We start from the raw sequence: 12,312 nt of genomic DNA on the forward strand, positions 1-12,312 counted from the left end.
CCAGTTGCTTTTCGATAAGCTATGAATACTCAACGCCCCAAATTAACCGTGAATTGCACTAATTAACCCTCAGTTTTTTCCACAAGTTATTAGGTTGGATGATTGCATACGACAACCCAAAACATTCCCTACAAGTTCCCTACATGAATTGCATAATAGAGATACAAGCAAGAATCATTAAGTTCTATGAAAAACATAAGCATTGACGAGGCACTCGTTACTATGATTTGCATGAAACTTATGCCAAGAGTTTACTTAACGTGATTGTGACTAGCAACCTTCACTACTTGTGAATATAAGTTTATAACGATTAGGTGAAACTCCCTTATATTCTAGCGTCAAATTCATGCATGAAAATTAAGCGTGCACTCTTAACCAACATACACAAATTAGTTTTTATATGAACGGATAAGTAAATTGAATTCACAACTTATGAATCACAACTGGATGTAATCAAATCATATTGCAAGTATGAACATAGTTTCGAATCACCCCCTAACTAAGAGGGGTTTAGTTCCTCATACTCACAAAGCAAAGATACATAAAATTAGACATTAAAATCAAAGGAAAGAAAACACCTAAAATGCTCCAACTTGGTAGCAAATGCATCCAAGATTCCTCATTTCCCTTGCTTGCGGCAGATTGGGTTATGGACAGATTTTGGGTAGTTTTATGATGTAGAATGGATGGGGAATGGTATGGAAGGGTTTAGGGTGAGTGTGGAGGAGTGTTTGATGGTTGGAGGGTGGTGGAGAACTAGGCAAAGAGGGTGGAAGAAGGTGGAGTGGCTGTTATGTTTTCTAGGCACTAGAATGGTGTTTTTGGGGTGTTTTGCTTCCTAGGGTGTGTATGGACGAATTTTTGTGATAAAATGATGAATATGGGGGATTGTCCTTTGGCCAAGGGGTGTAAACATGTATTTATAGGCCCCAAAAACCTTAGAAAATCAGGTTAGGTTAAGGATGAAATGCATGGCAATTTGTGTGTGTGGTGTGCAATGGTCCAAGGGTGAAAATGAAGTAATGATGCAAAGTGTGAAGGGTAAAATGGAGTGGTGTTGTAGCTAGGGAGCATGAATGATTGTGTACATTGCATAGAGATGGAAAGGGAGGTGAAATGTGTCAACAAATGGGTCAAAGGTGCAACAACATGTGTTGCACATGGCATTGGATTCCAAATGTGAATGATGGAGCATCAATTGGTGCATGTAATGGATGTAAATGTTGTCTAAAATCTAATGAGTGAAGGGAACAAGAGGTATCAAGCAATTAAGTGTAATAATTAAATGAATTGAAGCATGAAATTAGAAATTATGTAGGGGACAAGAGTGATCAAGCATGGCATGGAATCCAAAGGGAATTCTATATGGTTTGCATGGCAAGGAATGCAAGTTGGGGTGACAGATTTTTGGGCTGTTTTCTTCATCTTTTGGACCATAATTCTTCATATTCTTGGCCTCTTTAGTTCTCAAATTCGTCCATCCACTTGGCCCATGCATTTGCTATCCATTCCAAGCCCGAAACATGCTCCAAAGGCCTCCAAAATGCATCTTCTTGCATACTTTGTACTTAGAGTCTGAAAACACACAAAAATAACTTTGAACACTAAAATAACTAAGGAAATACAACGTAAATGCACAAGAACAAGCTAACTAAGTCGCATAAATATGCTCCTATCAATGCACCCATTTCCAACAACACCTGTAGAGCCAGACAAACATTCCTCACACTTTTCCTCCTTCAGGACCATCTCATCACCCGTGAATCCTATAGTTCCACCTGCTGCAAAACCCCTGCAACACTTGAGACTAAACATCACCAGGAGAAGTGTTGCTTCAAGTACCTAGAGGGCATACTCGAAGCCTTCTGCCACAAACTTACTACAACCCGACCTTGCACCCGTAGCACTGTGGACCCTTGCCTCCGAAACCAAATCTGAACCTGTTGTCTCTCTCAGATCCTCTTTCCAATTTTCTTCCACGATTCCAACCTTGAATAACTTAAGCAGTCTCGTGCCCACCATCATCCATGATCTCCTTTGTGTATCATTCCACACCAAAGAAGCTTGCACCTGCTCCAAACTTATTGTATCTTTCCATGCAGTAAAGTTTCACAACGTTCTCGTACGAATCTGAAAGTGAGGTAAGAAGAAAGAGGCCTTTGTCTTCTTCCTCATCATCAACTTTTGCAGTTGATCCAAGTATCCCTGAACACGACTTCCATTTCTTCAGGCTTCCATCACTCTCCTTTACCAAGAGCAAAATCGCCTCTCCCTTTAAACTGCTCAATTGAAAATTCCATGGTGAACAACAAATCTGGACCTCCAACAAACCAACGCCTCCAACGATGCTCTGATACCAATTGTTGTGCCTTGGCCCGTTCGTCAGTGCGGAAACGAGATTCAGATTACAACCTCACCAAATCATACTCAGTTAAACAGAATAAAATACAAGAAATAAAGACACTGAGAAATTTACGAGGTTCAACAAAAACATGTCTACGTCCCCGAAGAGATATTGCTCTTCACTATGAATAACAGTACAAGTACACATGAGTTAAATCAACATAACTCAATCCCGAATCCCTTGCACACCCACTCATAGAATTTTCTCAAAAGCCTCACTCTACCCCAAGAGTTCTTTCACTAGAATAGTTTTCACTCTAGCTCTCTTGATTTTCGCTCAACCCATGTTCAACCTTTCCCATGGGAAAGCCGAATGCTCTCTCCACCTTGGATGCTTTTCTGATGCAAACCTTCTCCCTCGGCAAGCACACATAATGCAAGCATTTCCTTGCATTAAATAAAGGCCAAGCCATCATCACATTTCTTGCATAATGTTCCCAAAGTCAAAAGGCAAACCCACTTTTGCTTTTACTTTGCCGCACTTGTCTGCAACTTTCGTGCAATCCACACCATGTGATATTTCCACCGAAAGCAAACACATGTCACTTCATTGTTGCCAGCTCAAAATATGAGCCAATCACAACAACAGTGTCAGACCATATTTCATACCATCTCCAACTGAGGGGCCAAAGGATCATAGGCCAAACATAATCCTGTGACAAAAAATCATCTCCAACCGAAGAGGCCAAAGGGCCATAGTATGGAATGTGAAGAATTGAAATAAAATGAGGTAAAATAGTATGGAATAGTGAAAAGTACGTGACAAATGGTGTAGGAAAAAAATTAAAAAGGCTGGGCAAAAAAAAAAAAAGTAAGCTGGCTAGCTGGCTAAAGATGGCCAGTGGCCTGATTGGCTGGTTTTGGCCCGGTGAGGCTCACAAGTCCTTTGGCCTAGCCCTTAGTTGGAGACCGTTTTCATGTCATTTCGGGCTATTTTTTGCCCTATGCCCCTCTGGCCAAATCAGTTGGAGATGGCCTAATAAGCAGCCATTCTTATCCTTATCTGCAAGGCCATCCTTATCCTCCCATAATAAAAACACACCTCAAACAGTTTTTCAGAACTCAACAACATTGGATTGTCATCATCCTTAATCACCAAAACTCTTTAATGGGAATCGCAGTTAACCTCCATTAAAATCCTGACAGAAAGTCCATTAAGGCTAAAGAGTGAATTCTCATCAACACTAATCACTGCCTGTGTTATATAGTCAAGGATTTCAGCAGCTTTATACTGTAAGAGTATGAGTATGAGACAAACATTTAGAGTCGGATTGTATAAATCTTTGTTTGGAAAAGTCATGTTGATAAGCTTTTGGTAAATCCTATTTGTTATAGAATTATGAGATAGTGCGGTGTACCAATTCTATATGGGATATGACTCAGTATCAAGAGTCTAGTTAGTTCATATTGTGATATGGTTTAGTTGTTTGAGTTCCATACGAATTCTAATAGGAGAATACTTGGAACACTGCTATATATATGTTTAGCCACTGCTCTTGCAAAGATCTGCTCATTTTATATTTGTTCCAAATACCTATTGTTCGGTGAGTACTTGTGCTTTGTTAAAGAGCAGAAGGTTAAACCTATTCGAAGAGCTGCAATGGCGTCGTCTTCGATCTCAGGTTCTGCAAGTCAGTTGTTATGTAAGTTTCAGTGTTTAATTCTCATGAGCATGTTTGGTCTAGATATATATATAGAGCATGTTTGGTCTAGATATATATATATATATATATATCTTGTTCTTGGTTTCTGATAATTCAATTGGTTAACTTATGATTGGTGGTATTAGGACATACATATGTTTATATATGTCTTACATGTGGTACCATTGAATTAAGAAATCTTGGTTAAAGAACAAAAGCTTAATCTGCCATATTCTTAAAGTTTTTTTTTTTTTTTTACGAACCTAGAATTTTTTTTAAGGGGATACTTAAACAACAACGTTTTTCTGTTATAAAAAAATATATATATATTATTGCCCTTTAACAAAGCGGTAATGTTTCATAGGTTTTCAGAATCTTCTTTTCTGGGTTATCCTTTCTGGTCTTCGGATTTTCTTTCTTTCAAAGGATTGCGATGACAAAGGAGTATTGTTACCTTTCTTTTTCATCTTTGCCATCTTGATTTTGTTCATGCGTGCATTCATATATGAATCTTGGAAGGTATGAATGATTAATATCCTTCTCGTCTATGTTCTTACTGAAGAATTGAATTTGTTTGAATATAGATGATATAATTTCTCATCATGTTGTTGGTAATTCCATAAGTAGATATTGCAGTATGTTTAAATTGCTTTCGTTGCTATAGAAATTAATAACTGCAGTTGCTTTACCAACATTGAAATTGCTAAATCCATGTGAAGAGTGATATTTGAAATTCACTCTCTTGAACATGAATATGTATTGAAATTCCCTGTGAATTGTTTATTCTATATGTGTTCTCTTTTGGGAGATTAAGAATATATATATGATTAAATTGATTCATATTTGGATTAAGGTGAAGTGATTGATGGAAATCAAGAATCTTATTGGATTCAAAATGTTGATTTCATTGTTGTCATTCTGCAGCTTCACTCAAACTATAAATTTGGCTGTTGTGCCTATACTCACTGGTGGAAGCAATTATAGAAAGTGGAGAAGAGAAATTGAATTGCTCCTAACACTAAATGAGTATGACATAGCACTTGACATGCCACAACCTGCAGTTCTTAATGATAAGAGTACTAAATCTGAAAAGGTGGAATTTGAAAGATGGACAATAGCAAATAAGGTTGCACTGTCCATATTGGAAAGTGGTATGCCGGACACTGTGCAAGGAGGCATAAAGAAGTAAGATATGGCAAAAGACTATCTCACTGCTATTGAGAACAAATTTAAAGAGTCTCAGAAGGCTGAAATCGCTCAGTATATGACACTTCTCACAACCTACAAGTTTGAGGGATGAGGCTCAATTAGAGACCATATCATGAAGATGACTGATGCAGCTGAGAAGTTGAATTCATTAGACATGAATATATGTGAAAAGCAACTTGTTTTCATGATTCTGCAAGCCTTGCTTTTGAAGTTCAGTCAACTGAAGGTTTCTTATAACACTCAAGACAAAACCTGGACAGTGGATGAATTGATTGCACAGTGTGTGCAAGAAGAAAATAGACAAAAACATGACAAAGGAAAGGAAGTGGAGATTGTCAACTTTGTACAAACATCCAAAGGGAAGAAGGAGTTCAATGCCAATTCTGGGAGTTCGAATGCTGGTAAAACTTCTAAATCCAATTACTATGATAAATCTGCTTTATCTGCTAAAATATCTAATTCCTCTAAATCTAAAATTTTTAAAAAGAAAGCTAAGAATATTGAGAAAATCAGATGCCATCACTGTAAAACAAAAGGTCACTATAGAAAAGATTGTGAAATATTCAAGGAATGGCTTAGAGCAAAAGGTAGAATTGATATTTATTTATGTGAAGAGTCAAACCTCATTGAAATTCCTGCAAACTCTTGGTGGTTTGATACTAGTGCGTCTGTTCACATAACTAACTCATTACAAGGTTTTAAACAACAAAAACAATCAAATTCTTATAATGTCTTTGTTGGTGAAGGAACCAAAGTTTTAGTTGAAGTTGTTGGCATTGTTAAACTCAAGCTTGAGACTAGTTTTGTGTTACAATTAGAAAATGTCCTCTATGTTCCTTTAATGAGGAGAAGCTTACTTTCTACATCAAAATTAGTCCTGCAAGGCATCGTTTTCATTAGGGATGTTGAATGCACAAATTTTTTCAAAAGAGGGTCCTTGATTGGAAAAGATTTTTTGCATGACAATTTGTGGAAATTGCAGTGTTCAATAGTTAATAATAGTCTGCATGTTTTGAACCACGACCAAAAGAATGCATATTGACGACACTTACATGTTATGGCATAAAAGGTTAGGACATATTTCAAAAGAAAGAGTTTTGCAACTTTCAAAATTAAATTTTATACCAGTCATTGATTTCAAAAATACATCTGATTGTATTGATTGCATGAAGGGTAAAACAACCAATGTAAGAAAATTAGATGCTAAGAGGAGCCAAGCATTACTTGAACTCATACATACAGATGTTTGTGGACCTTTTTCAGTTAAAACTATTTGTGGGAATTCATATTTTGTGAGCTTTATTGATGACTTTTCTAGACACAGTTACATCTTCCTTATAAAAGAAAAGTCTGCAGTCCTTGAATGTTTCAAAATCTTTAAAAGTGAAGTGGAAAAACAGTTGAACTTAGAATTAAAATTGTTAGATCAGATAGAGGAGGGGAATATTTTGGCAGGTATACAGAAGCTGGGCAACAGAAGGGCCCTTTTGCTTACTATCTTGAGCAACAAGGGATTGTGGCTCAGTACACCACTCCAGGAACACCTCAACATAATGAGGTTGCAGAGAGAAGAAACAAGACATTAATGGGCATGGTCAGAAGTTTAATTTCAAGATCCAAGCTACCTGGTTTTCTCTGGGGAGAAGCTTTGAAGACTGCCAATTACATCTTAAATAGGGTACCTACAAAGTCAGTATCAAAGACACCATTTGAGTTGTGGACTAGTAGAACACCAACCTTTAATCACTTTCATGTGTGGGGGTGTAAAGCAGAAGCAAGGTTCTACAACCCTCATGAAAGAAAACTCGATCCAAGAACCAATTCATGTTATCTTATTGGATACCCTGAGAAATCAAAAGGGTTTAAATTTTATTGCCCTCAATCACATACTAGAATACAAGAGACTCACAATGCAATTTTTCTAGAAGATGATGTATCAGATTTGGTCCTAGACAATTTCGAGTTTGATGAAATGGAACAATAGTTTGATAGCTCATCTTCCATGGATTATAATTATGTCTCTGTGTTACCAAGACCTTCTGCATCAATCATTGATTTAGATAAAGAAATGCCTAGAACTAAAACTGTTGAAGCTGCTGCCGAAGATCAAAGCACAGATCCACTGGTTGATCAACAACCCTAAAGGAAATCTACCAGAATTAAAAAACCGGCCATTTCTGAAGATTTTGTCTATCTCCAAGAATTTGAGTTTGATATTAGGGATATTGATGATCCTGTGACTTATCAACAAGCCGTTCAAAGTTCTCAAGTCACCCTGTGGCAAAACGTTATGGAAGAGGAGTTGGAATCGATGACCAAGAATAATGTGTGGACACTGGTGAATCTCTCATCCAATATCAAGCCTATTGGGTGTAAATGGGTATACAAGACAAAAAGAGATGATGCTGGCAGAGTTGAAAGATATAAGGCACGTTTAGTAGCAAAGGGGTTCAATCAAAGGGAGGGTGTAGACTACAATGACACATTCTCACCAGTTTCTTCCAAAGACTCAATAAGGGTAATTATGGCTTTGACATCACATTTTGATCTGGAATTACACCAGATGGATGTAAAAACTACTTTCTTGAATGGAGACTTGCAAAGAAGATATTCACATGATTCAACCTCTTGGATTTGTTGAAAGGGGGAAAGAAAAGATGGCCTGCAAGCTTAATAAGTCAATCTATGGACTTAAGTAGGCTTCAAGACAATGATTTCTTAAGTTTGATCAAGTAATCACATCCCATGGCTTTACTAAAAATAAAATGGATGACTGCATCTATCTTAAGTTTAAAAGATCGAACTTTATCTTCCTCATTCTATATGTTGATGACATTTTTCTTGCAAGCTCAGATTTGCAGTTACTTGTGGAAACCAAGAAAATTCTGAGCACAAATTTTGAGATGAAAGATTTGGGAGAAGCTCATTATGTGCTTGGAATCGAAATAGTGAGGGATACACAGAAGAAATTGCTTGGCTTGTCTCAGAAGGGTTACATTGAAAGGGTCCTTAGTAAGTTTAATATGGAAAGCTGTAATAAGGCTAATGTCCCAATAAACAAAGGTGATAAGTTCTCTCGAGATCAATGTCCTAAATCTGAGCATGAGATTGAATTGATGAAGATGAGGCCATATGCTTCATTAGTTGGAAGTCTTATGTATGCAAACATATGTACTAGGCCTGACTTGGCATTCATAGTTGGTTTGCTGGGAAGATTTCAATCAAATCCAGGTAAATCTCATTAGATAGCTGCAAAGAAAGTTCTGAGATATTTGCAGAGAACAAAAGAATTCATGCTGATGTATGGTAGAGAGGATTGTCTAAAGATCATTGGCTATACTGATTCAGATCTTGTTGGAGATTTGGATGAAAGGAAGTCAACCGGAGGTTATATTTTCATGATGAAAGGGGGTGTTGTTTCATGGAAAAGTGCCAAATAGACAATCGTATCAACATCTCCAATGGAAGCTGAGTTCGTAGCATGTTTTGAGGGAATGAAGCAAGCAGTTTGGCTTACAAATTTTGTTGTTGAAATGAAGATTGTTGATTCTGTGAAGAGGCCTTTAAGAATGTTCTGTGACAATTCTGCAGTAGTGTTTTTCTCAAAGAATAACAAAAGAACTTCAGCTTGAAGATTGATGGATGTGAAGTTTCTTAAAAGTTAGAGAAATGGTAAAGAAAGGGGAAATCGAAATTCAGTTTTTGTCAACCAACTTGATGATTGTGGATCCCCTGACTAAAGCACTCCCTAATAATGTTTTTAAGGGACATGTTGTTCGAATGGGGGTGTTAGAGTCTTTTGACAAGTGGGAGTGAATCATAAAGGTTGTTGTTTGATATTTCATTACTCTGCATTGATATTGAAGTTGCGGATCTGCAAGCTGAGTTAGTTCTATTTTGGTTGAGTTTAATCTTCTCAGGTAGTTTATTGTTAGCTATTTTCAATAAAGGGTTTTTAGTTTTTCCATATGGGATTAATTTGTGCTAGAAAACAAATTTTATATATGAGATAGTTTGGTTTGCTAGAAAATGATTTTGTGATTTTGTTGAAGCATACTTTCGGGACTATTGATTATATTGTTGGTATTGATAAATTTTAGTTATCAACTGTGATCATGGCCTTGTTGTGTCAAGATTGGCTTATATGAGTGGGAGTAATGTGTTTTAACATTACTGCAAATTTTAGTTCACATTTTACAAATTGCAGATTGGGTATGTTGTGATTGCTGGGTTAATTCTGTAATGGACAGAAGAAACTCATCAGTTCCATGCTTTAAAATGCTTAGGTAAGGTTGTATGTGATAATAAGCTTTTGGTTAACTTGGACTTGGTGATCACTTCCATGATTTATAAGGCTTTTAGTCATATTTCATACTCAAGTGGGAGAATGTAAGAGTATGAGTATGAGACAAACATTTAGAGCCGGATTGTATAAATCTTTGTTTGGAAAAGTCATGTTGATAAGCTTTTGGTAAATCCTATTTGTTATAGAATTATGAGAGAGTGTGGTATACCAATTCTATATGGGATATGACTCAGTATCAAGAGTCTAGTTAGTTCATATTGTGATATGGTTTAGCTGTTTGAGTTCCATAAGAATTCTAATAGGAGAATACTTGGAACACTGCTATATATATGTTTAGCCACTGCTCTTGCAAAGATCTGCTCATTTTATATTTGTTCCGAATACCTATTGTTCGGTGAGTACTTGTGCTTTGTTAAAGAGGAGAAGGTTAAACCTATTCGAAGAGCTGCAATGGCGTCGTCTTCGATCTCGGGTTCTGCAGGTCAGTTGTTATGTAAGTTTCAATGTTTAATTCTCATGAGCATGTTTGGTCTACATATATATCTTGTTCTTGGTTTCTGATAATTCAATTGGTTAACTTATGATTGGTGATATTAGGACATACATATGTTTGTATATGTCTTACATATACTACACAAGAAGTTTTGGAATCATAACCAACACTCTCGGATTAGAGATCAGGTCCATATCCATGATATGAGTACCCCACCTCTCTACGTGAAATATTTGGCCCTTAACATACCATGGCCTATCGTCCATGACAACTCAAGCTCCTCTTCATCAATGAACTCAATAGCATACATACCAACAATGTTCAAAGTGGTCTAAATAGAAAGGGTTATTGATATCAGACCCCCAAGTAAAGCCTAATTTGCACTTGATAGCCCTAGTATCTAGTTGTTTCACCACAAGCTTCCCTATAAGCACTCTACTTTGCATGTGCTCAACATTAAGGCTAGAGTACAGGTTGGTGGTCACCATAGCGAGACATATTTCCATGGTAAAATTACTGCAAGCACCCTCAACAACAATTGGGGGCTGACCAGTCTGCGGGGTTGGGAATCTATTAGCCTAGATGGTAGTCTATGGCTAGTGGTGATTCGGGGTTGTCTAGAAGAGGAACCTTCAAGTTGAGAGATAATTGCCTTGATAAAATGAGAAAGATGGATAACTAAGTACAGACTGGTTGGGAGTGAAGAAATAGAATCCCAACTGCATCTATAAATACACAGCAACAAACCAGAAAAGCAGAAATACTCCAAAACCAGTGTTAGGCAATAAATGTAATTGGCTTCGAAAAACAAGAAAATGAACACAGGGAAACTATTTATCTTCCCTATGGAAATACACTAACAGTGGATAAAATCTAGCTTTCCAAGAGTAATTATCCGCATGCAGTCGTCCTTGGAGAATTCAAGGGTCCCCCATCATTATCAATTACCCCTCCCAGCACGTTAACACTTCCGCACAAGGAATCGAAATGGCAAAAGCACTTTTTAAATCCAAATCCAAGTACTTAGATACAACATCTTGATTGTATGCGGAGAACCATTTGAAATATCCCAATAATCTTTAGCTCTCTTCAAATTCTTAAAACCCATATAAACCAGATTAAATTGACAAAACTAGGTAACCAATTGAATTTATATCTAACAGCATCCAACCAGTTACTTCAACTAATTGCCCCTCAATGCGATAACTCATTATACCAAATTAGGGATGGCAATTCTAATCGTTAAACCCAATAACCGTGGATAACCGTCCAAATAGATTAGATTTCGGTATGAAAATTCTTGTATATTTTGGATATGAGGAAAAACCCTGAATAGTATTCGGTTATGGTTATAGGGATCCCTAATCCGTATCCGTCCCTGAATCCAAACCAAATAATATATAATATAATTATATATATATATATATATATATATATATATATATTATGTATATTTATTATTCACCGAATCCATTACCTTGAAAATACAAAAGTTGCATTGTGTGAGTTGCATTTCGTTGGAAAGTTCAAAAGTTTTGAATCAAAATCAATGAGAATTCAATAGTACTTATGAGAGATATTAAATATCAACTAACATCATCAATGTTTAGCTATAATTTTTATACTTCACAAGATCCATTTATTGAATCATTTTATACATCAAATATTTAATGACGAAATTAATATTTACTAAATTATAATGCATCAATTGAACAAATATATTTTTTGTATTGACGAAGATGGATATAACCATTAACCAATGGGGAATCCGTTACCTGGTGGGTATGGCTATGGCTATGGATAATACCCGATGGTTCATTTGCAGTTATGGATATAGTTAATTTTTGTGATTATGGGGATAGATATAGCATTTCTATCCCCAAACCTAACCGTTGCCATCCCTATCCCAAACTAATTAGATGAATCAGAGTCGAACAAATAAATTTGAAAGCCCCAATTTGGAACCCTAACCCTAGGCCTCCCCTTTTTCCCCTTTGGAGTTTCGACTCTCATTGGTCTTGTAGGAAAGTACATCTCTCCAATTTGTTTTTTTTTTTTTTTTTTGAGTGAAAGGCAAATTTATTGCCAACATAAAACGAAGTTACAAGCCAGAACTTACACAACCAAGGCCCCAAACAAATATGCTACAAAAAGGTGGGTCTTCCAGACAAAACAGGCTAAGCCCTAACCAAGAGATTAGGCCCAAAAACATAAACAGACCGAAAGAAACAAAAAAACCCTAGTCTTCTTCAACTCCC

This window comes from Malus sylvestris, chromosome 12 (genome assembly GCF_916048215.2).
Source record: "Malus sylvestris chromosome 12, drMalSylv7.2, whole genome shotgun sequence".
In the NCBI taxonomy this organism is placed as follows: Eukaryota; Viridiplantae; Streptophyta; class Magnoliopsida; order Rosales; family Rosaceae; genus Malus; species Malus sylvestris.